This window comes from Talpa europaea (assembly GCF_964194135.1).
Source record: "Talpa europaea genome assembly, chromosome: 5".
Classification (NCBI taxonomy): Eukaryota; Metazoa; Chordata; class Mammalia; order Eulipotyphla; family Talpidae; genus Talpa; species Talpa europaea.
Genome location: NC_140071.1, coordinates 889296 through 913427, shown reverse-complemented (window position 1 = coordinate 913427; position 24132 = coordinate 889296).

Genomic DNA, 24132 nt, shown 5'->3' with positions numbered 1-24132 from the left:
AGAAATAGAGGCTGTGTGGATAGCGCCATTAATAAGCTCAAGGAATTTAATCTGTAACCCAACAGAGAGGACATGCGCTCCCCCGGCGCTGCCGCGGACACGAGGGCCCCGGTCGCTCAGTTCTGCCTCCGCGGTCACTTCCTGTCTGCCGTGAGGTGGGTATAAAAGCGGAGAGTGTTTAAGATTTTACCACAACAGTTTCACCGCTAAGACATCCAATCCATGATTGTTTTTCTGTAATTTCCTTTTACTGAATATTGTGAAACTATGATTTGTGACAGAATGGAAAGTCGCAGAGACAAAACCGAGGGAGCGAGTCCTCCCCTCGGGAAGCCGGGAGCGCGGCCCCCGGGCGGCAGCCGCGCCTCTGGCCGCAGTAAATGCTGAACAGATCCGAAAGAGTCAGCGTCATAAAGCTCCGTTCTGCTCCGATGAGCAGGCTTAGAAGTTAATTTTTTAAATGTAATTAAAGTGCCCCCATCTCTGGACTCTTAACAATACACATTTTGCTGAAAAATGAGCTATGATGGATATTGTTAAATACTGAGAACTAAATAACACGAGAATACATTTTGAAACGTGTGGGCCTCTTTGGAATGGCAGATAGCAGAAAATTCATGTTAAAATTTACTTCCACGAGGCAAGAGTTTGAAAACAATTCACCTAATCACAGAAAAAATACGCTGAATTTATTACAGTGACTGGGGATCGGCTTTAATGGGAAGCACCTGGGCAGAGCCGCGGCGGCCGCCCGGGCACAGCTGCGAGGCGGAGGGCAGCGCGGCCGCGTCCCCCCAGCTGTGCGGCGATGCCTGTAAATCAGCGAGACGCACACATGTGCCCGGGGCGCGGCCGACGAGGAGCCGTTCCCGTGGCGGGAAACAACCCAGAAGAACAGGCGGGAGAGGAGGCGCGGGCCCGCCGGCCTGGAGACTGAGCGCACACCGGGGCGCGCCCAGGGTCCCCCAGGAGGCGCCCGCCAGCTGCCCTGACCGTGCTGACAAGTGGGAAAGAGCAAACGCTTGTGCTTTGGGCTTTTGAGAGCAAACTGGTCCTGCTGAGCTAGAGTCAGTGTGCGTGCGTGCGTGCGTGCGGGGTATGTGTGTGTGGCGTGTGTGGTGTGTGCAGCATGTGTGTGGTGTGTGCGGGGTGTGTGTGGTGTGTGGGGTGGGTGATGTGTGCGGGGTGTGTGTGTGGTGTGTGGTGTGTGTGGGGCTGTGTGGTTTGTGCGGGTTGTGTGGGGTGTACGGGAGGTGTGTGGGGTGTGCGGTATGTGTGGGGTGAGTGGGGGGCAAGGCAGGGAGCCCCGAGCCAGTTAGACAGGATCCAAGTTCCCTGACGGAGCCACCCCCGGCCAGCTCTGTCCACCTCCACTCTCACACGTGCTCGCCTGACCGGGCATCGGGGAGTGGACAAGCCGAGGTGAACAGTCTCCCCGCCCCAGCGTCACCGGGCGGCGGAGGACGAAGCCGAAGCTGTCTTCATGCCCATTCGGGCGGAGGCCTCCCGGGACACGCTGGCCTGTGCTCTCCGTCTCGGCCTCGGGCGCTGGGAGCACCTCATCGGCCTCCGCGCTTCCCCTACTGCTCAGAGGCGTCGGAGTTCTGCCCCCTCGGCGCGCGGAGAGGACAACGAGCCTCGTCGTCTGCGACGGCCTGAGTTTTCAGCCTCGTTGGTTGTTTAATGGGAACCTTCAGCTCCTCGCAGTTGGTGCCGGAGCCATGGACTTGATTTGATCCCTTCGATTTTACAGAGAGATGATCATTGAGTTGGTTCCACCCCATCCCGGGATTTCAGAATTGGTTCAACCTATTTCCCTCCTCCGGGTGGACGGATTCCTCCCTCTTCCCGTGCTGGGCCGCTCGTCTCCACGCCGCCAGTGCAGCATTTCCTTGCAATGTGAAGAGAGATGATGATTGATCATGTTATTCCACATCTGACCCCTCCCAGCACACGCACAATGCCCTCTTCAAGGTCAAGTTTATGGCGGCGCATCCTCTCTGCCCTAAGATGCATTCTTTGGGAGGTAATGACTTCGGGATTTGGCTAAGAGACTTTAGTAGATTTTATTTTGATTGTTACAAGAATTGCAAGAGAAGTAGGCTTCTTTTCTCAAGAAGCATGGCTTACATACACAGTCACACGTTGCAGACAGTACATAATCACCCGTCCTCGAGAGAGGGGGAGGGGGCACACACCCCCCTCAGGCTCAAGCAGACATGACTGTCTCTGCTTCCCTGCAAACATCCAGGTGTGCCTGTCATCCTTTTAGGGTCCTCTTGAGCGCTTTGCTCCAGAGACTCCAAGTTTGCTTAATTCCAGAAGTGCATGTGTCTGACTCCCCCTCCCCTGCGAGCTGGCGGCAGTTGGGCTGGGTATAGAATCGGGTGCCGTCCTCGCCCACGTGTCTGTGACCCCGGGACTGTGTTTACTTTGCACTTGAGAACAAGATGAAGCCAATGCCTTCGACTTGTTAGTGACTTAGTATCTGAGCCTGGGGATGTGTTAGATTGCTTCTTTCCTTTTAGAAATATTGTAGAAAGAAATGCATTAGGTATGGATGTATGCACGTTAGTCATTTATTCTACAAATGTGGGCATCTCCTTAGCTCTTAGCTCAGAAATCCTCATCTTTCATTTGCTTAATTATTTTTCCCATATTGCCTCCCACCAACCCCCCAACACCGATAATTTTGTGTTAGATTATTCAGATCTTTTTCCAGTTCTCTGATGTCTCTCCTAAGGGCCCCACCTCTTGGTGTTTTAGTTATTTTACGGGCCACTCACTTCGGATGGAGCAGTATCTGGCCCCACATTCATGCACACACGCATTTCACGCATCGCAAGTCAATCAGAAAAGCAGACAACAGGCATGATGGGGGCTCAGGGGCTTCTCACTGAGATTTGATGTCATCCCCTTACGAGAGCAGCAAAGCCTTCTGCATCGAGTGCTGAGGCTGAGGTCCCAGGCAGGCGGCTGGGATGGGAAGATGGATGTGAAGTGGGAGGCACTGGAAGGACTGAACGTCCAGGAGGCTGGAACCCATATTCGCCCCCAAACCCTGGGGACTGTCTCCATTCCTGGGTCGCACCCTGGATGGACTGCTTTCTCAGACGTGTCTCCCCTACAGTGGCTGCACCCTGCTCCCCACACCTCGCCCCTCCTTCCCCACATCAGCACGCTGAGACCTCGGGGTCCAAGGCTGGTAGCCCCAGGCCACCGAGCCACCCGCGCGCACACACCCTCTACAGGACAGGACTCCCTCGGGGCCTCACCTGCCATCAGCCACACCTGCTGAGCAGCCTCAAACCCCATCTCCACCAGCGAGGCTTTCCCCTCTGCCGTGTGCCGTGCTGTCCCCTCGGAGGGAGAAAGGCCGTACTTCAAGAGCCACCTGCATGCAAAGTCTCACAGAAGCCACAAGAAATTATTGTTGGGCGACTCTGAGGACGCAGAGCCCGGGATTAGATGTGAGAGTTGTGCTGGGTCAAAGACTCATGTGGATTCAAGAGCAACTGGCCTCAATAAATGCGGTGTTCTCCCTGCTGGGGGGAAACGCAGGCGCTGTGATTAGCGTGTGTATTAAAGCAGGGGCGGGCGCGGGGCGCGTCCCTCTCTCCCCACTAAGACTCGGGCTCACCCGGCCACGGCCAGGCTCACGCGCGGGGCTTAAGGGCTTTACATGAAGCGCAGCGCATATTGAATTTCTCTGGCTCTTGTTTGGAAGGTCCCTGAAGACGTGGCAACTACAAAGCAGCCCCGAACAAGAGGAATGTTGGAACAGATGCTATTTAGGCATTTTCACATAATAAAGACTTCTAATAATCCCCAATGCCCAATTATCCTAACAGATACTCAGAGTTCTCACTCAGCGCATGATAAACGCGGGCAATATTGACGCGAATGAAACCGCGATGACTTAGAGCACGGGGGACACTAGTCAAGGGAGACAGCAGAACGAGAGGACACCTCTTAGGGCCCAGCTTAGCCAATAACCCGGCCTGCGCCCACAGCCAGCCACCCTGCCGCGGGCGAGGGCTGCACACGCTCCGGCTCCGGGCGGGAGAAGCCTCGTGTCTTCCACGCCGTGGTCACACGACAGCGCGGGGTCCGAGGGCGGGCGCCGCCCGGGGTGTCCTGCTAACCCTCCTCCAGCAAGGCGCGTGCTCGGCAGGCCAGCTGCTCGGGCGTGCTGGGGCGCGGGCCCCGGGCGGGACGGGGGGCGGAGGTGACAGGTGCACAGGGCGCCTTTCCTCGGCCTTACGGGACAAGCCGGGACGTGGACCACGTGTGTCGTCCTGGTGACTCACCTTAACTGCCCAGCGCCCGACAGCCGTGAGACAGAGACGGGTCCCGCGGGCCGCGCCCCGGCCTCCCCACTCAGCCTGACGACGGCGACGCGGCATCACAGCTCGGGAGACCAGCCGTTGAAAGGCCGGGCCAGTTAAACAGTCCATATTTTCACGGCAGCGCCAGCCAATGCGCCCGCCGTGTACAGCAAGCACACGTGCTGGAAGGCAGCGACTCGGGCACCGGGAGGCAGTGCCCGCCCTCGCCCATGCCCGGACGCCAGCAAAGGGGGCAAGGCCAGCTGGCCGGGCCGCGTCAGCCTGGACGTCGGCCACCGGGAGGGCTGCAGGCGGCCACCGCCCCTCCCGGCCTCCCTCTCTCCCAGCTCCCCCCCTCATCCTCCGCCCTCCTCTGTCCCGGGGCCTCCTCCCAGCCCACCCTCGCGCCCTGTGTGCCCTGCCCTGCCCTCTGCCCCTCGGCCCCTCCCTCCCTTCTCCCTCCCTGTCTCACTCTCCGCTCTTCCTCCTCTTCCCTGCCTTTCCCCGAGAACAGGCGCCCCACCCCCGGCCCTGCACCCCTCACAGACCCATCACCGCATGGAGAGTAAATGCCTCAGACGCGGCTGTCTTCGCGGCTCCCCCCGCAGGAGATTTCGTTTTCCGTTAAAAAGGTTTTAATTATAACAAACTTCAAGCAAATAACGAGCACTCCTGCAGCCACCACCAAAAAACAGCAAGACATGTGAGCATGGTACCGTGTTAACCCCACGTCCTCGCTTTCTCTTCAGGCACGGACCTCGTGGAACACTTGCTGGGGCACCACGGAGGTCCGGCGTCTGCAGACACCTGTGCACGCCGGGGCCTTGCCTGCTGCCCCGGGGGCCGGCCTCTGTCTCCATCACCAACAGCCTTCCCTGGGAACCAAGCTGTCCGTCCAGCCCACGGTGAAGCGGTCAGTGCTGGGCGAACCCCACCGACGCCCGAGGCTGGACCTGCTCGGTAGGACCCAGAGGCCACGCCGAGGGAAGGACTGGACCTCTGGGAAAGCTTACTCCGTATTCAACACAAAATGCCATTGGGAAAAGAGCCACAAATTTGCTTCCAGGGCAACCCCACCTTAGCCGTGATGTCTGGAAAGAGGTGCCGAGGACACTCCCTCCGCGGGGCCCTGCGGGGCTGGTTCCGTGGGGAGACGGCACTGGAGGCTGCTGCCTGGGGCGTCGGGGCCTCCTCTGTGCCGTGCAGCCTGCAGACAGTCCCGGGCCTGGGAATAAGGCAACCCTGGCCGTCAGCTCCACAGAGGCCTTCTACGGCCTAGCCCTGCCGCGGAGGCTGCCGGGACGTCCGGTCAGACGACTCAGCCCCCTTAGCAGTCACTTCGCCATGAACTCGGGCTCGGCAGACGCTGTGTCGTTGCAGCAGCGATGGGACGGAGGTGCTCGGCACATTTGCACTGAATTAGTGCAGCTTAAATGTCACATTCCTCCCTCCTTTATTTCCTCTGAAGATGAAAGCTGTCGAACATTCCAAAGCGGACAATTTTACAAGCACAAAGATGTGCATGAATCACGACTAAGTCCCGCGGATTTCTGGCATCCTTCTCAGTTTCTTGATATGCTGCTTTATTAGCACATTGAGGGCTCATTTTGACGCACAATCTATCTGTGCCATCCCGCGTCTTCAAAAATTCTCAAAAACTTAATGTCAATGGCTGCGAATGGAGGTGCTCTGATGCCCCGGGTTTAGTTTACGTGCAACCATTCCCCGTCAGAAATAATGTTGCCATGGACAACTGTCTCCAAAATATTGGCAGCACCTTTGTGTATTTTTTACGGAGTGATGCCTGAAATAGACTAATATTTCATTTTTCTGATCTATAATGATTCAACTAATATTTATTTTAGTGGGCTTATAACCTCAGAACAGAATTTCTAAAAGTATAAATAATATCAAAATATACATATGTATTTTGTTATTACATATTAAGCAGATACTATAGGAAACTAGAGAGGTGAGCCTGATAACAGACCTATGGGAAATACCAAAATCGAGTGGAGATAAACAAAAAGAAGATTAGAGGCATGGAACATAGAGTACTAAGATTTAATACACGTCTCGCTGGAATCTACAAAATAAAACAATGAGGATGAGGTGATATCTGAAGAGATAATGGCTGATAACTTTCCGGTGAAAGTAAAAGGCAAAAATCTTTCATTAAGGACGCTGAAATGTCCACACATCATGCGCCCTGGTAACTTTAGGCAACCTGAAGGACACAGAGCTTCCATGCAGGCAGAGCGAGGAGCGGACACCCAGCGCGTGTGTCTCCGTGAGGACGGGGGAAGACCTGCCCCTCGCCGGGGACCGGAGGCGGCTGCCCGCTGAGGACAGAAGCCGGCTGTCCCCGCGGGAGCCCAGCCGGGCCGGCCGCTGACTCGTCTCACGGGAGGATGCGGGCCAGGGAGTTAGGTGTCGTCGGCTGGGGGCGGCTGCCCAGCCCCTCTCTTTAGAGAGCGGAGGCACCGGACGGGCTTTTCCCGACTGACATGAAGTGACAGCTCACTGCAGCTGGAAACCCAAAGGACAGGCTGGCGCGTCGGCAGAGGACCTGGTGAGCACCTCGATGAGCAACTCGAGCACAACCTTTATCAGACAGGAAGGGCAAGGCCTGACCTACGTTACAAGTGGAGAAATGAAGTATTAGAAATTATGAAATGGTGGCAGGCATGTAACGCAAGAGAGAGGCCATGAAACCCAAAAAACATCTCCTTTGCTTAAATTTTTGCAAAGACATTAAGGTGCATTTCATTTTGTACTTAGTCACATTAAAAATGCCCCTCAAATCCCATAGAAACCACTCAGAGAATTTAAATAAAATGCGCATCTTCCAAACTCATGAAGGACAACAATGAAATGGGGGGGGCGGGGAATTTAGCAAAAAACAAAGGAATAAAAAAAGGAGAGAACAGAATAAAGATAAATAAAGCCACATATCACTGAAATTGTAAAAAAAAAATATAAAGCTCTAGTTTAAAGACAGGTTGTGAAATGAAATATAATAAAACTCTATCAATATAATTAAATAACGTGTTTTTTTATTAATAATAAATTTTATTTTTATATTCCCCATACAGTTGCAACCCCCCCTTTCTGATCCCAATCCCTCCCCTCCTGCCCCCCACTCCCCCAAAAGTGTCTCTGTTTCATAGTTTTTTGTTGATTCTGATTTTCACTCTCTTATAGTTATTCATTTTCCTGGTCCCTTATTTAAGTTTTCTAGATTCCTGCTATGAGTGAGACCATCTGGGATTTTTCTTTTTCTTTCTGGCTTATTTCGCTGAGCATGATCCCTTCCAGCGCCATCCATGTTGCTGCAAATGGCATGTGTTTATCTTTTTTGAATGCTGAGTAATATTCCATGGTGTATATGGACCACATCTTCTTGATCCAGTCATCTATTTTTGGGCATTGGGCTGTTTCCAAAGCTTAGCTATTGTCAACAGTGCTGCTATAAACACAGGGGTGCAGGTGTTCTTTGGAATTGATGTTTCTGTGTCCTTCGGGTAAATACCTAGGAGTGGAATTGCTGGATCCTATGGAAGCTCTATGTTTAGTAGGTCCAGAAATCTCCACACAGCTTTCCACAGTGGTTGGACCAGTTTGCACTCCCACCAACAGTGCAGAAGAGTTCCTTTTTCTCCACACCCTCGCCAACATTTGTTGTTGCTAGTTTTTTTAATATGTGCCATTCTCACTGGTGTGAGATGGTGTCTCACGGTAGTTTTGTAAATCAACGTGTTTTTAAAAGTAGACAACTTGAAATAACAATCGGACAGAAAGTTTGGAAGTAAAAGATGGAAAAAGAAGCCCAGGACGCCCGCGAGCCCCGGAGCCGCGGAGGAGAGGGGCGCGGGACAGCGGACGCGGCCGGGGCAGGCGAGCCGGGGCGTCCCCCACGGTCACGCAGGCGTCTCGCTCACCGGCGAGCCCCGCGCTCTGGTCTGGTATAAACGTGGCCAGCGCCAAGGTAAGTAAAGCAAGAAAACTAAATAAGACAAAATTCCCACCGTCGGCGCGAGGACTTCTACTGCGCCGCCCCCGCGAGGAGAACACAAAGCAAAACCGGCCCAGACAGCGCGGCAGGGACACAGCCCGGAGCGGACGGGCGCGCCAGGTGGACATGCCCTGGGCAGCGGCCTGCAGAGCCGTCCCGGGCGCCGAGACGATGCGGTGGGATGGCTGGAGCCCGAGGAGAGTCTCGGGGTTCGGGGTGTCTTCCGCGACGCCAGGAGCCAGCCGCCGGGCTGGGGAAGAGCAGGAAATCACCGCCACGGACTCCCAGGGGAAGCCGGGCCAGTGCGGGCCGGGAGGGGGCCCCGGGGTGTCCACCCCGCGGTGCGGGCCCGGCAGCGCTGGCTCCGTCCCTGTTCCCCGGCATCACGTTTACCTGCGGGCAACGACGGCTCAGCAGCTGGCAAGGGAGGCTCCCGCTCCCGCGCACTCCCCGCTGACGGAGGCAGCAGAACAGAAGGACGGCCGCCCGCGCCTCCCGGAGAGACGCCCGAGTCGGAGCAGCGAAAGCGACTCAGCTGGAGAATCTGGAGGCCGCTCTTGCGGGGAGCTCCGCTGGGGGAGAGGCCGCGCGGGCTGGAGACAGGCTGTGCGCAGGGCCCGCGGGATGGAGTCCAGGCTCGGGCTCGGGCTCGGCGGCCACCCCTGGCCACGCGGCTGAGCGCCCGAGAGACGCCAGGATCCTGGGGTCGGGGTCCAGGGGCGGGCGGGGGCTCGGCCCCACAGACGGGAGACTCCCGGGCAGACAGCTCCTGCCCTGTCCGGAACCAGAGGCTCCGGCTGGCGGGACACACAGACAGCGCAGGAGCCAGTGCCAGCCGGACGGACAGAAGGAGGAGGCACGGATGCGGGGGCCTCAGATGGCGCGGGAAGGAGACATTCTCCCAGGACATGCGCAGGTTTGTAAAGCTCGTGACATTTTGTTAGCCGAGATTCCCCCAGCAGCCGGATCGGAGCTGGTGGCCGGGTTTTCAGAAGCCCGGAGGTTGCGCGGGCCGGCTATTTATAGGGGAGATAGAACTGGTGTCAGCAAAGCCAGATGAGAGCTCGGGTCTAATCTTTCTGCCCTGCATTTCTTCCCGTGACCTGAGGTCCACTGGTGAAAATCTATTAAAAGACTTCCAGATAATAAAAAAAAAAGTTGACATTTCACTTGGTGGAAGCTGAAAGGCCGGCGGGCAGCCTCAATTTCTGACGGGCCGGACGCGGCGGGCGCGCCTGGCGGGGGTGCCCGGACTTCAGCCGGCGCGGCGGGCGGCACCAGAGCACCATGGGCCAGGCAAGGCCCATGACGGGGGTGCAGTTTAGCTCAGAGGGCGCCTGGCAAGCGCACCCCGGCCTGGACGGCCGCTGTCCCACGCCCCGGGCCCGCCGCGGACCAGCCAGGCCCGAGGGGGCTCGGGCGGGCACAGAGGGCGCGCCGGGAGCGCAGCGCTGGTCTTGGTTCTGGGGGGCCCGGGGGGCCCTGGAGGGCCTGGCCGGGCTCACAAACGCGCCAGGAGCTTCCCGCAAGAAAGTGGCGCGTCTGGGAACCGGGGCCTGATTTCCAGGCGCAGCCCGTCTCGCAGCACGTGGCACAGCCGTCGGGGGCTCCAGCGTCGGAGGCGCTCACACCCAGCCCCCGTGTACCTTGGCTGTGTGGCGGGCGCAGCTGCTGTGGCCGGCTCGGACGAGGGTGCCCCGTGGACGCCCTGAAGGTGGCCACCCCGTCCCCCCGCCACAGGAGCCGCGCCCGGGGCCGGGGCCGCCCGCCAGCCAGAGCTGGGGCGCGCCCCGCAGGGCCCTCAGGTGTGGGGGGCAGCGGCTGGAGACCCTCTGCCACCCCTCGGCCACACCCGCGACGCGACCTCCGGGGGAAGGATGCGCCGTCGTGGGAACTCCTCGGGCTGGCCAAGCCAGGTGCGCTGGTCCGTCCATCACGCCCTGCTGGTCAGCTCTCCGTGCGGTCAGGTCAGAGCCACGCCGCGGCCGCCAGGGTCCCCGAAGCAGCACCTATCCGGCCTGCAGCAGGGGGAGGGCGGCCCGGCGCAGGAGTCGCCGAAGCCCCAAGGTGGGTATGGCCCTGCCCTCTGCCCGCTCCCGGCTGGCGGCTAGCAGGCTCTTCCTGCGGTCCGCGGAGTCGGTGTCCACTTGAAAAGCCACTGGCCACCCCCAGGCGGCCGCAGACGCTCCGCTCTGACCCGGGAGAACAGGGGTTGCCCGAGCCTGGCAGGGCTCCAGAGCGCGCCCCACCCCAGCTCCGCCCGCCGCGCTCCCCGACCACGCCCGGGCCGTGGACGCGGCGCAGCCGGCCGGCGGGTCTCCCCGTCCACAGGCAGAGCACCCGGAGTGGGGGCCACGAGGACGCCAGCCAGACGCAGCCCTGCCAGCGCCCTGCGCCCTGCACGGAGGCGCCCGCGGCGCCAGCTGCCCCTCCGGGCATCCCCGCCAGACCCCGGGGCTCGCCACTCGGGTGCGGGCTGTGCCGCGCGGCCGCGCCCACGGGGAAGCCAGGCCGGGGAGGGCGGCCCGCGTCAGCCCGGCCCGAGGTGCCAGCACAGGCTCCACTCGTCGCCCAGCTCCCAGCACGCAGGGGCAGCGCCGCCCCTTGGCTTGGCTGGTCTCTGTGTCCTGGGGACACAAGCTGCCACCTGCACCCCACGGCCGGCAGCTCCGCTCCGCGCTCCTCTCCGGGGAGCCCGGGGAGGCCGAGTCTGGAAGCGCTTGAAAGCGGGAGGCTTCATGGGCGGCCCCGGTGATGGATGAAGTGAGCTGGACGCAGCGCAGGGCCGCGAGGCCTCCGCCTCTCCAGGGCGCTGAGAGGCAGGGAGAGGCGCCGCCCATCACAGCCCGGGGGTCAGCTGCGGGCCGCTGCTGAGGCTCTAGGAAAGCGGGGACCACTCCCCCAGCAAGAGTGACGGGGGAAAGGCTCCCAGCGCCAGGCCCTGGCTTGGCACAAGCCTGGTCTGTGGGCCCGTGGGCCCCCCACACTGCAGGGCCCCCCTCCGTGCTGGCCCTGGTCACCCCTGAAATCCTGCTTCTCAGGAGGAACAGAAGGTGCAGCAATCGGCCAAGCAGGTGCCTGCAGCCCGGCTGGGGTGTCCCGGAGATGGACACACGCCTGGGGGGAAAGAACCTGCGCTGGCCGGGCGGGCGGGCAGGAAGCCCAGAGCACGGGCCTGAGTCCATCCCACGCCAGAGGAAGCCCAGATCCCGTGAGTCCCAACACCCCCTGCAGGGACAGCTCGGTGGCAGCAACATGGGCCTTGGTGAGGGGCCTGCCCTGGAGCCAGGAGGGGTGAGTGGCCGAGGGCCCCTGGCAGCTGGACAGGCCGGCCGATGAGCAGGGAGGAGGCTGCGGCCCCCCTACACCTCTGTCCACCCGTCTGTGCAGGCCGCGGGCCTCTGTGTCGGGCCCTCAGCCCGGGTGGAGACCTGGAGCGATGCGGCCGCCCGGCCTCCATGTCCCTGTCACGCGTCCCCACGCCGGTTCCCACGGGGCCGTCGCGCCCTTCACAAGCTGCCACGCCGGACACTGCCCGGGGCAGACGCAGAGAAGGCGGCAGAGGAGACAGAGGCTCAGTTTGACCAGGAGTTTTCCAAACGCGGGGTTTCCAGGGCCGCGGCCAGAGCACGCTGGGAAGCGCTTCACACTGAATGTGGATGTTTTCCAGAAAAGCCATTTTTCAGCTAATGTTGCCGGGCCGTCTGTCAGCCCCTGAGGATGAGGCAACGCGACACCTCACTGTCCCGGCCCTGGCCGGCCCTGGCCACTCACGCCCAGTCAGTGGGGACAGAGCCGACAGCAACCCCAGACCCGCGGTGGGGACGAGGCCAGCACAGGAGGCACTCGGGGAGCCGGCCGGTCCCCCACGGGGGAGGGGAGCAGGGGTGCTGGCTGCCCCTGGCCCCAAAGAACTGGGCAGTCTCCCCCACCCTGTTATGATTATGCCCTGTCCGGCAGCAGCCTCAGGGCAGAGAGGGCGTCTCTGGGACTGATGACCCCATGGCCCGCCAGTCCTGGGTCTCCCCATGGCTCAAACCCTCAGAACAGGGGCCCCAACTCCTGCCTGGTCCCAGGACCCCAGCCCTGTTCCACTTGGCCAAGTGTCTGGGAGATTTGCACCCATCCCACCAAGGCCGCTGGCCACGGGCAGGCGAGTCCGTGGACTGTGGCTCCGGAGGCCCAGGCTGCAGGCCCCAGTTGCACGAGTCAGGACGGGAGGGCACCCTCAGCCGTGCGCCGGACACCACAGTGCATCTCCACGGACACCCAGACGCCGCGCGCCCGGACCAGAGCTCCGGGACCTTCCCAGCCGCCCAGTGCGCCAGGAGCACCCAGCCCCGCCCGCCAGCACCCGCCAGGCCTCCAGGGGTGGGGCGGCCCCGGCTCGAGCTTCAGAATCTGATCCGCCTGCGCCCACCTGCCGAGAGTGGCCGGCCCAGGGGCCCCTGCAGCCCAGAGAGCCCGCCTGGAGGGGGTCAGCCGGGGGCGCCGTGCGGGGCGGGGCTTGGGCTCCTTCTGTCTCAACAGGAAGTTTCCTCCACTGTCCCCACTTGGACAAAAACCAAATTGATGAAAAATGCTTTTCTACTATGCAATGGACAGCCTCGAACATTCCCTCCGCCGGCTCCCTGGCCAGCCCTTCCCGCCCGCTCCTCACACACACCACACGCTCACACGAAACACACACGCGCGCGTGCCTGCGCCTCCCTTCTCTGCACTCCTGTCCCGGGCGGCGGCCGTCCCCTCAGGTGCTCCAGGCCGGGCGGCGCCGTCCCCACCTGCGCCCTTGCGGCCAGCGCACGAGGCCAGCGGAGCCTGCGGTCTGGAGCGGGTGGCGGGGCGGGGCGCAGGGGGCCGAGTGGCAGCGGGGCTGGCCCCCCGGAGCGGCCGGCCCGGGACGCAGGCAGGCAGGTGCCGGGAAGCCGCGGGGGCAGCGCAGGGCCTGGAAGGACGACAAGGGTGGGGGGGTGCAGCCCAGAATTGGGGGGCAGGGGACGCGGCTAAAGGTCAGCTCTCCAAAAGTGAAGCTCGTAAAACATTTTTGAGCAAATGACTCTGCTTTTAACAGTTGTTTACTGGATTTTATTGCCTGATGTTAACCCAAATCATAAAAACGTAATCACCTTGACGGCAAAAGCAGCGGTTTTCCAGTTCCCTCCCCAGAGCCGCGATGCCGGCGCCTGGCGGGGCTCTGAGGGCTGCGCACTGGTTCTCCGGGGACTCGCATCTGCACCTTGGGGAGCTGGGACGAGCCCCTGACGGCAGAGAGGGGCGTCCGCGAGGCCTCCCACCCTCCAGCTCCGAGGAGGGAGCGTGGCCTGGCGGGGGGCGGTGGGATGGCGCCCAGCGTCAGGAGGCAGCGGGTTCTTGCTGGACTCGGGGCTGGCGGGGCCGTGAGCGTGGAGGCATCAGGAGCAGCAGCCATGAGGAGGCGGGCAGACCTCCCGCCATCGGCTCCTAACAGGCCCCGCCGCCTGCTGGGGGGGCGGCCAGGTTCCCAGCCGCCCGCGCGTCCAGGGTAGATGTGACCTCAGGCTGAGCTCCCAGTAGTGGTGTCAGCAGCCTCCTGGCACCCACGGGTGGAGGGGCGAGCACCCTGCCCCGCCCGCTGCCCGCCCGTGCTCGCAGCCTGTGGGCCCCGGTGGCCCCCCTAGAACCCCGCCGGCTGCGCCTGGCAGGTGCAGGGGAGAGAGACGCGTGGGAGCCATCACACCTTCTGGCCCAAGACACGGCCGGCGGCCCTCACCGGACAGCCCAGCCCGCCGGCTCTCCAGGCCTGCCCTTCCGCGGGGCCGCCACCCACATGTTGGTGCCACTGGGGAGCGTGAGCCTGTCCCGAGTGCCTCTGAGGTGGACAGAGGGGCTCCAGGTAGGCCAGCGGGTCAGGAGAGCCGGGCTGGTGCATTACATTTAAAAGCCAGAAGTCGTCACGGGCTCCCATCGTCCAGGCGCCCGCAGTGACCAGGGCTGGCCGGGAGCTCGACAGCGGGCGTGGGGCACATCCAGGACACCTGTCTTCTTCCTCGTGGACGGCAGTGCCCAGCGCTGGGAGTGGCTGGGGCATGTCCTGCAGGGAACCCACCTGCTCTCTCAACCCTGGGGAGGGGAGGTGGTCCCCCACTGCCCAGCAGCCCCAGGCCTCGTGTGTATGACTGGATGGATTTTGTTTGTTTATTTGTGCATTTGCTAAACGTTCTTCGTGATCAGTTTTCTCAGAGGCTGCCTTGCAGGCTGATCTGAGACGTACCTGCTGGGTAGCGCCGAGGACCAGTGAAGACCCGACACTGTCACTGGACGGTGCCAGACAGGTAGACAGAGCGAGCCCCAAGGTGCCCACGGCCCCCCACCTGCCAGGCTGGCCATGGGCCGGGCACAGGAGGCGTGTGGACGCACCCGGGGGCTCAGGTGTCGGTGTGGAGGACGTGGCTCGCACCTGCGGGGAGGCGCCCCTCTCTCCCCTCCCGAGGGCCCCGCCGGCTCCTCCTGACCGCGGCCGGGCCGCGGACCCAGCGCTCGCCCATCGGGCGCCCCAGCTGGAACGCACGTGTGCAGACGCTCCGGGAAGGAGCCGGCCCAGGAGGAGCCGCTCGACTGCTTGTGTGACTTGAAGTGGATTTATTGTGAAAATATCTGCACTAGGACTTTTTTTCTGGTGACAGAACTTCTCTTTCTCGTTAAGAAACGTCAGCGACTGAGATGAGAGTGAGGCGCCCCGTCCCGGCCCCAGCGCCGACGGCCCCGCACGGGGGTGTGTTTGTGACTCCGTCCGGCTGCTCGGGACGCCGAGGGGACCTGGGGGCGCGGGTGTGACTCTTCAGGGCGGGGATTAAATGGGGCGCACAGCCGCATCCCCCGCGCGCCCCTTCCCGCGAAGTTACAATGAGCTCGTGTCGTTAAGCTTCTCTGAGGCTGGCCTTATGATCCGGCATGTTTTTCCAGAGGGTGTTTGGATCAAAGTCTGTTGAACTGTCTCCCCGGGGCCTCCCCAGGCCGCGCTGCCCCCGCGGCACCCCACGGCGCAAACCTCTCCTGGAGCCCCCGCGGGCCCCTCGCGCCTCCTGGTCCCGGCACCTCCTTCTGCGCAGAAACTCCTTTCTCTTTCCACTTTCTGTTTCTTTTTATCAACATGAATAGACGCGCGGCCCCTGGATTGCTCTGGGGTTGAAAGTCACGTGGGCGATGCTGCCTGGGGCGGGGGGGGGGGTCACTGCAGGGGGAGCAGAGGCGGCCCGGGCTCAGGGTGGACGTTCGCACCGAGAGGCGGGAGGCCAGGGCTGTCTGCGGTGCTGCAAGGCCACAGGGCGGGTTCCCCAGCCCCACCTGCTCCCGCAAGTCTTCACAGGACAGAATTGGGGGGCCCTGGACCGCAGTACCACAGTCACCCCGAGCTGGTGGCCCGGCGTGGTTTCTGGAGCTTCCCGGTTAGGTGATGGAGGGGAAGAGCCGACGGGTCACGGGACGGGTCACAGTCTGTCCCGCAGGTGAGAAGATCACAGAGCAGGCGGCCACTGCGGCCCGTGGGCAGCCAGGCCTTGACCAGCCCAACGACCTGACCGGCCCCGCTGGCCCACCTGGTGGGGGAGGGTCTGCCCTGTGAGGGCCGGATGCCGAGTGGCCCTGCCCACCGGGGCCAGGACACCCCCAAGACAGCCCCTCTTTCTCCAGACGCCGAGACGCCCCAGAGGGTGTGCGGGAGCGAGGGCCGGCCTCCCCGCGTGGAGCCCACTGGTTCGGTGACAGGAGCAAAGGGGCAGGCCACCCAGCGCGTGTCCACCACGTCCACGGGGGCCCCAGGCCTTCTACGGGGGGACAGTCCATCCACGTCCTAATGGCTGTTGGCTGAGGCTCTCCCAGGAGCCCACAGACAGCACGAACCAGCCCGCGCGGCGCCTCTGCAGGGGCCTGTGTCCTTGTGCCCCGGCCTGGGTGCCCCGAGCCCCCCAACCCCGCAGAGAAAGGGCGCAGAGATGGCTGCCTGCCCCCGAGTGGACGCCCCACTAGAGGGGCTCCCCCACCTCCCTGGGGGTGCCCCCCACCCCCTGCACTCCGCCCCGAGCCCCTGAGCCTGGGACGGGGGACCCACAGCAGCAGTGACACCAAAGACGTGGGCCCCGCGACTGGGTCGGTGGCAAAGGAGGCAAAACTTAGGTTGAGGAAACGGGTGGGGGGGGTGTCCAGGCGGGAGACCCGAACACGTGGGCACCACCGAGAGCGCTGGCTGCTCTGCTTTGTTTGCGCAGAATGGCCCTGCCCGTGCTCCTGGTGCGGCACCGGCCGAGCCGCCTCGCTGGGGGTGTGGGGTGGCAACCCGGCCCCCCCAGGACAGCACAGGGCTTCCCGGGCCCCCAGGGCAGCAGCAGCCCCACCCAAGGGTGGTGGTCCTGGCGTCCAACGCCCCGGGGCCCTGCTCAGGCTGCGCCCCGCCCCCCTCCCGCCAGATCTCGTCGAACATGAGAGACTCGCCGCAGGGAACTGGGTATGGGCCGGCCCTGCGAAAGGAGGTCGGCCCCCTGTGGTCTGGGGCAGCGGAAGCTGCCACCCCAGTGCCCCCCGGCGTCCCTCAAGGCCCCTCTCAGACCCCGTCCAGGGCGCTGAGGTCAGGACCCATCTTTTCATGGGGAGTCCCCACGGCGCCACGGCCTCCGGCCATCCTCAGGCCGGGAGCAGGGGTCGCTGTGGGCACCACACTCTCCCCACCGCGGTCCCTGCTGGGCCCCGGGGTGCTCCCCAGGCTCACCTGGCCACTGGCGGCGGCAGGGGGGCAGGGCTGCCACTCACCCGCACGGGCTGGCAGCGGAAGCCGTTCCTTCCGCCTTGTCCCACCGCCACTGCGAGGCCACGGCCCTCCCAGCCAGGGCCGCAGCTCGGCGCCCGGTGGCTCGCCTGGGGCGCTCCCTCCCAGCAGGGCTGTCTGGAAACGCTGAGCCCACCTCTGGAATAGCTGGTGAGGAGCTTGGGCATTCAGGGACTGAGAACCGTCCAAGAGGGTCACATCGCGGGCTCTGGGGCTGCTGTCCCCGCAGTTAGCGGCCGGCGGGCCTGGCCAGGGCCAAGCAGGCAGGGCAGCCCGCGAGCTTAGGGATGCCCAGCTGCATGCCCAGGCACAGCCAATCTCAGAGGGTCCCCGGGAATGCGAGCAGCACCCTCTCTTTGTGGTCTAAGGCAGTTTGCACGGTGGGGGACGCTGCTGTGTCAGGGAGCCTCGCCAGCAGGAGTGTGGTCCGGGGGGGCCCCCGGGAGAGGCGGCTGCCACGGCCGTGCTCCCGCGGGGACCGTCAAGCCGTGCTAGTCCGCCAACCTGCTCCACTCACGCTGTCGTGGGGACCGGCGTGGGGACCTGACCGCGTCACCCCAGGGAGGGTGCGCGCGCGCTCGGGGGCGGGGCTGGCTCCCCACCGCGGTGCTGCGCTGGTAAGTGGTCACTCATGAAACTTTAATGCGGATTTCGTGTCTGTTACCAGCACACACCGCGCGGGCCAGAGAGAGCTGCCTTACCCCGCGGTGACCTGAAGTCAGCATCAGATGTGAAAATCCGGACATGACATTCCGGTAGAGATAAAAGCCGGACCACATGCCGAACAATATTGGCGACAGATGTGGGGGGGCACCCCGCGCAGGGGCGCGCCCGCGCCTCCGCCTTGGATGTTAGGGTGATTAGCAACGAAAATATGCTTTGTTCCCCGGCCCTCACATGGTCTCAATATTGGCAGTTATCATTTTCTTGTCTTCTTTCAAGTCGAACCTTCTCCCGCCCCTGGCACAGATGCTCACAGCTGGCCACGCAGACGCCTTCAGAGCTACCCAGATCCATGCGCTAAAAATAAGCGTGTGGGGAGGGGGCCCTGGCTCCTTTTTACTTACTCCAACTATGCACACGCGCATTCCGACGGGCGCAGAAATAGCTGCTCCCCGCGCTGGTCCCGGGTGCCCTGGCCGGCTCCGCGCGATGCCCCTGCGCTCGCTGGGTGCCCAGACGCCGTTAATGGGCTGCAAACACGACTTTATTGCGAAATGACTGCAGCTTTATTAAGCAACTGGATTTACAGGCAATAACATAATCAATATAACATTAATATAGCACGTCATTAAATAAGAGTCCTACAAGGTCCAGCCTGTCGCCTGGAATCTACAGAAGCTAATTGTTCTCCGCGATGGCCTGACCGGGGGATCCCAATCGGACTTGGAAGAACAGAGTCCCTGGTTGTTCCTTCGTGTAAAGTACTTCGTCTGAGCAAAGCAGGAGTGGCCGGCCGCGGCCCAGGGGCAGGAGGCCCGCCCCGAAGGCTCCTCCGGGCCCGGACCCTGGCCCCGGCACGTCGCTGCGGCGGCGCCCCCTCACGCGAGCACCCCTCGCCCAAGCGCCTCTCGCAGGCGCACGCAGCCCAGTGGCCACAAGTCCTCAGAGCCTGGAGACCGCGGCATGGAGAGGGGGAGGGGTCTCGGCAAATGGCGCAGAGGGGTGGGACCCGAAGGGGCGCATGGCCCCAGGAGTCCCTCCGCAGGCCCTCCTGCCTGGGGTCGTGCTCTAAGCAGGCAGGGTCCGCGCCCGGATCACCCCCCGCCTGCACCCCGCGCCTTGCCTCCTGCCCTCTGGCGGGCTCACCCGCCCCCATGTCCCCCTGCGGCTGCTCCCTGGCTCCGGTCACGGTCTCGCGCCGGGATCTCCCTCCTCCCCACCCCCCGACAGAGCCCGGTGCCTGCTGCCCCGCGAGCCCCCCCCACCCCCCCACCCCGCCCCGCGCGGACACCCTGCTGGGCACCAGGGGAGGGGGCGAGACGCAGGCAAATCAAAGGCCACCAGCTCTCTTCCCCTTGCGCTCTGCTGCGGAGAGCCCCGGGGTCACCCACCTTTGCGCTCCGGTCCCAGCACCCGCACACCGAGTCCCCCGAGGCGGAGCCCCTCACCAGGGCCTGGCATCACCGAGGGCAGCTCCGGGGCCCTGAGCAAGGTGCGCACAGGCAGTGCAGTGAGAGGGAAGCCTGACACTGACTAGACACGCGTGCACACACGTGTACACGTACGTGTGCACATACATGCACACAGGAGGACACACAGGCACAGGAAGCTCACATGATGGAGTCGAAGCACCCAGGAGCTCCTCCTCCTTCGGGATTCTGCCCCGGGCGGAAGCAACCGTAAGTGTCCGGGAGTCCCAGCGCCCGCTGCAACAGTGCCCGCGGCGGTGGGCGCTGCCTGCACGCCCAGCCCTCACCACCCTGGTGTGTGTGGCGCGCACGCATGACGTCCAACCCTCCGGTCTGGGCGAGAACGTGACCGCCTCACCGTGAGGCATGGCCGGGCGCCATGTTGCCTCACCCAATGAAAATGACCTGGGGGGACCCCCCGCGGGGTGTCCGCCTGGCCTGACTCTGAAGTCGGGACCTGCACCCGACCCCGGCGGAGGTCCTGACACCCCCGCGAGCGCGCCCTGCCGTGGACAGGCGGTCGGACTCCCGGGGCCGGGACCCCCCCCAGGGTTGGGACCCTCCCCAAGGCTGGGACCCCCGAGTCAGGGACCCCTGATGTTGGGACCCCCAACATTGGGATCCCAAGACACTGGGATCCCCCAGACGGTGGGACCCCCGACACGGGGACCCCCGATACTGGGGTCCCCGACGCTGCGACTCGAGGCGGGGGCACGGGTGGGGGGAGGCGGCAGGGGTGTGGGAGCCGGACCTACCTGCTGCGGCAGACGGGGAGACCCAGGTGATGGGCACGGCCTCAGAAGGGGGTTGCACATCAAACGCTCTTCCGAAGGAGCAGCTGACTCGGGTAATTGTGCGCATATGAGAAACATGTGCGCCGAGCTCAGCCCCTGAGAGTTACGGCCGGGCGGACCCGCTGCGCCATGTTGAATGCCTCAAAACCTTCTAAAAATATTTGGGGTTCAAAGCCAGCCTTCTGAGGAGAATCCAAGCCATCTGTTTCCGGTTCTCCGACACTTAGCTCATCCCAGAGCTGCTTGTTTGTAGCAGCTATTTGATGTCCAGAAAGGTTGGGGGCTTTATTGTAGGTTGTTCTTTTCTTTCTAATTTTAATCTCCCTTCTCAAAAATGGGGACCATCCCCCCAAGAAGTGAATTTCAGCCCCGGACACTAGGCTGGTCGCCCCTACCTCCTCCGTCTGTACTCTGCAGCGTGGGGCACGCAGGTGGGGACACCGGGGTGACGGGTGCGGCCGCTAGGCCTTTCCTGCTGCAGGATGTCAGCCTGGCCTGACTCTGAAGGCGGGCGACCTGCACCCGACCCCGGGACGCAGGGACAGTCCCAGCGGAGGTCCTGACACCCCCCGTGAGCGTGCCCTGCCATGGACCAGGCGGTCGGACTCCCGGGGCCGACCGGGCAGCGCTGAGAGGTGCGCCCCAGCCCAGCCCAGCCACAGGTGTGCTGGGTGCCCGCTGCGCCCCTGGGCAAGGCGGCGGGAGCCGCGGCCCCAACACTCACTGCAAGGCGGGTGCCATGCGGGCGCCACAGGCAAGCAGGGTTAGCTGAGGTGCGGAATCCTGCGCCCTCACATGGGGGGAGCACAGCCCAGTGCCCGCGCCACCTTGGCTGCCACTGGCCGAGCCGGAGAAGGTAACTGTCCCCTGCTCGGCCGCTGGGAGTCGCCGGCAGGTGTCTGCGGTGGCTCCGGGTGCCCAGCTCCAGGGGCAGGTGGGAGGCGGGCCTTGCCGGGCCACGGGGTCGCTCCCCCTGCCTGCAGGAGCCGCTTTCACCTCTGAAGATGTCTGCCTGCTTCAGAACCTTCTGGAGCCAGCCCATTCAAGGTTAACCCCGGGGAAGGTGTCGCCCGCCCCTGAGCCGCCAGAGGTGGCCGCAGGAAGACGCTCGTGCGCCTCACAGCCCAGGTGCTGCCCAGGTATGCAGCCACGCGCCTCAGAGGACCCTAATTTACAACGTGGACTTTGGGCCCACATGGGCCGCAGCTCCAAGGGGTGTGCACCTTCAACACACGCCCCTGAAGCTCCTGCTGCCCCTCTCCTGGGGCAGGGGCGGGCGCTGGGCAGAGAGCAGAGAGGGGGCAGTGGACGTGCCGTCTGGACCTCCTGCCTCCTTCCCCCCACGCTCACGCTGGTCCTGGCGAGCACACCCATACACACTCACACTCACAGCCATGTGCTCACGCTCACGCCGGCCGAGCACATGCACCCCAACCTGCAGCTCCCTGGCCCCTCTGCTCCTCCACCCAGAATCAGGTCCAGATAATCCCCAGACACAGATGGGCAGCACCCCAGGGCCCTTCCCGGTGCTCTCAGTGACATGGACCTCCGGCCCGCCCCGCACGCTCAGGCGCTGGCATCTGCTGGTGTGGTGGCCCCTTTGGGGGGGTGTCCCTGGGGCCTGCGGAAGGTTCTCAGCTGCCCCCAGGAGCGTGGCCCTGGAGGGTGCTCCGTGGTCTCCCTGCGCGCCCCCGGGGCCCTCCCCAGGCGCAGCCCCCGCGCTTGGGCTCGCCCGCCCCTTCAGCAAGGGCCGCGAGCTGCGGCCTCGGGGGCGGGGGACACAAGCCCTCTCTGCTCCGAGCCAGGCGGGGAGTCCCGCCTAGCCTGAAGGGCGGAAAGGCGGGGGGCAGGGGACGGGGGGGGGGGTTAGGGGCGGGGGGGGGGGGACGGGGCTCAGCTCAGGAACCGCCCCGGAAAGGGGCCCGGCCTCTGGGCAGCCGGCCCGGGGTCTCGGCCACCAGGGACGAGTTCTTCCTCGGGGACTCTGTGGTCTGGAAATGCCGGCAGGTGCCCCGGGGAGGAGGAGAAACTCACGGGGCAGAACGCGGGCAGCGGCCGGTGACCGAGGGCAGGCGGGGCCTCCGCGCGCTTGAGCCTCGCGGGCAGCGTCGCGGCGGAGCGCACGGGCGCCTTCCACGCGCGCACCAGGGACACCCGGCGCCCTGGCGGCCCAGCCCTGGCACCCGCGGACACCACCCCTTCTCGGGGCGACCTCCCGTGCTGGGGGCTCCAGCCCCGGCCGGGCGCGGGACCCGGAGTCAGCCGGGCTGACCGCGAGCACCGGCTCGCGCCGCGGGGCCAGGGCGGTCAGCTCGGGTCCAGCCACGCGCGGGCCAGGCGGGGTTCCCGCAGGAGCCGTCAGCAAACACACCGCACGGGTGCAGGTAAGTGGGGGGGGCGCCCCTCCGGAGACCAGCCTTCGGGGCGCCCTGCTCGCCGCGGGGGCTTCAGGTCCGCCGCGGGGAGTCCCCGCCGAGGCCGAGCTGTTCGCTGTGGTTCCACGGGCGCCGCGGGCCGCAGGGCGCAGACAGCCGGCCCGGCGAGGCCTGTCCCTTCGCCTCCTGGCGCGTCTCACCCCCCGGGCGCGCCGGCCCCAACAGACCTGCCACCCGCGAGTTACCCCGGGGGGCAGGGGCTGTGGCTCTGCAGGGTCCGCGCGGGCGGGTGTGGGGCCCCGAGGACGGCCGAGGGGTGGCGGGGCGCTGCCGGCTCACCCACCCGCGGCGCCCCGGGGAGGCCGGGCGGGCCGAGCAGAGGCGCCAGCTTCTCCTCCACGCGGAGCCGAGCCGCGGGGGGCGCGCGCTTCCAGCGCCTGTTCCCGAGGAGGCGCAGGGAGAGGAGTGGGCGCGGGGCTGCACTGCCGAGAGGCTTAATTACTCCCCGCAGGACTGCCCCGCAATCTGCTGACATTTAGCCCCGACCTTGCAAATCCTCGGTAAATATTAATACATCAGCTCACACAGGGCTGTTGTTTCATGGGCGCGCGGCGCCCGGAGCTTGGCTGCGGCCGTGGAAAACCACCCGCGGCCGAGGGACGCGCTTTGATGCGGCATCTCCGCCCTGGGCCCAGGCCGCAGCTGCCGCCCCTCAGACGCCTCTGCTTCCCTTTGTGCGCCCGGAGCATCCAGAGCCAGGGGAGAGGAGAGAGCTGGGGGCGGGGGGGAAATCGTGCTGATCTGGGAGGCTGGAAATTTTAATGACCCGGGAGGTGCATCCTCCAATCTGGGCCGCCTCGAGTCCCGAGACCGGCACCCCCTGGACACGGGGCTGCAGGCGCGCCCTCCCCGGCACGGCCTGGCCCCCAGACCCAGGTCCACCGGCCCAGGGGCGCCCGAAGGAATGGCCCGTCTGGATCGAGTTTGCAAAAGGAAGACGAATGTCGGTTGCCTTTTGACGCTGTGGGGTGTGGTGGGGCATTTCCGAGGTGCATTGCTGTGCAGCCTGGAGCTCAGATCTCTATTATTGACTTATCGCCTCATAAATATTCTGCAATTCCTAATGGCTGCGCGTTTGCTCTGGGCCCGCGGAGGCCCCAAAGTTCTGGGGCAGGAGAGCGGGCCGCGAGGCCACATTTGGCTTTCAGATGCGCTGAGTGCAGAGCTAATGCGTGATTAATTTTATTCATAAAAATGTTAATCACTTCATTGTGAGATCTTTTTAACATTCAGTGCAGCGCGCACCTTTTTAATTTCTCTTGCCCACCGCCTCGCAGATGTATTTAATATTTTCAGACACGGCCATAGCGATCCGCCGACCCAGCAATTAAGCATACGTTTAAAATTCAATAACAAGCAGCCACAGCGGCGACAAACAAGCAAACAGGAGAAGGCACAGAGCGGAGACTCACCCCTGCAGCCCAGACCTGTTGGGGGGGCAACGCCCCCTGCAGCCACCCTGCCTGCAGGGAAGAGCCCGGAGAGGGCCGGGGCCTGCCTGGCCGGGCCTAGAAGCCAGCCGCCTCCTCCGGCGCGGGAAGGGCAGCTTGGAGCCCAGGGACTCAGCAGTACAGCCCTCGGGGTCGGGTTTGTAAGACTGAAACTGCCCGGGCCTCGTTCACCTCCCAGCC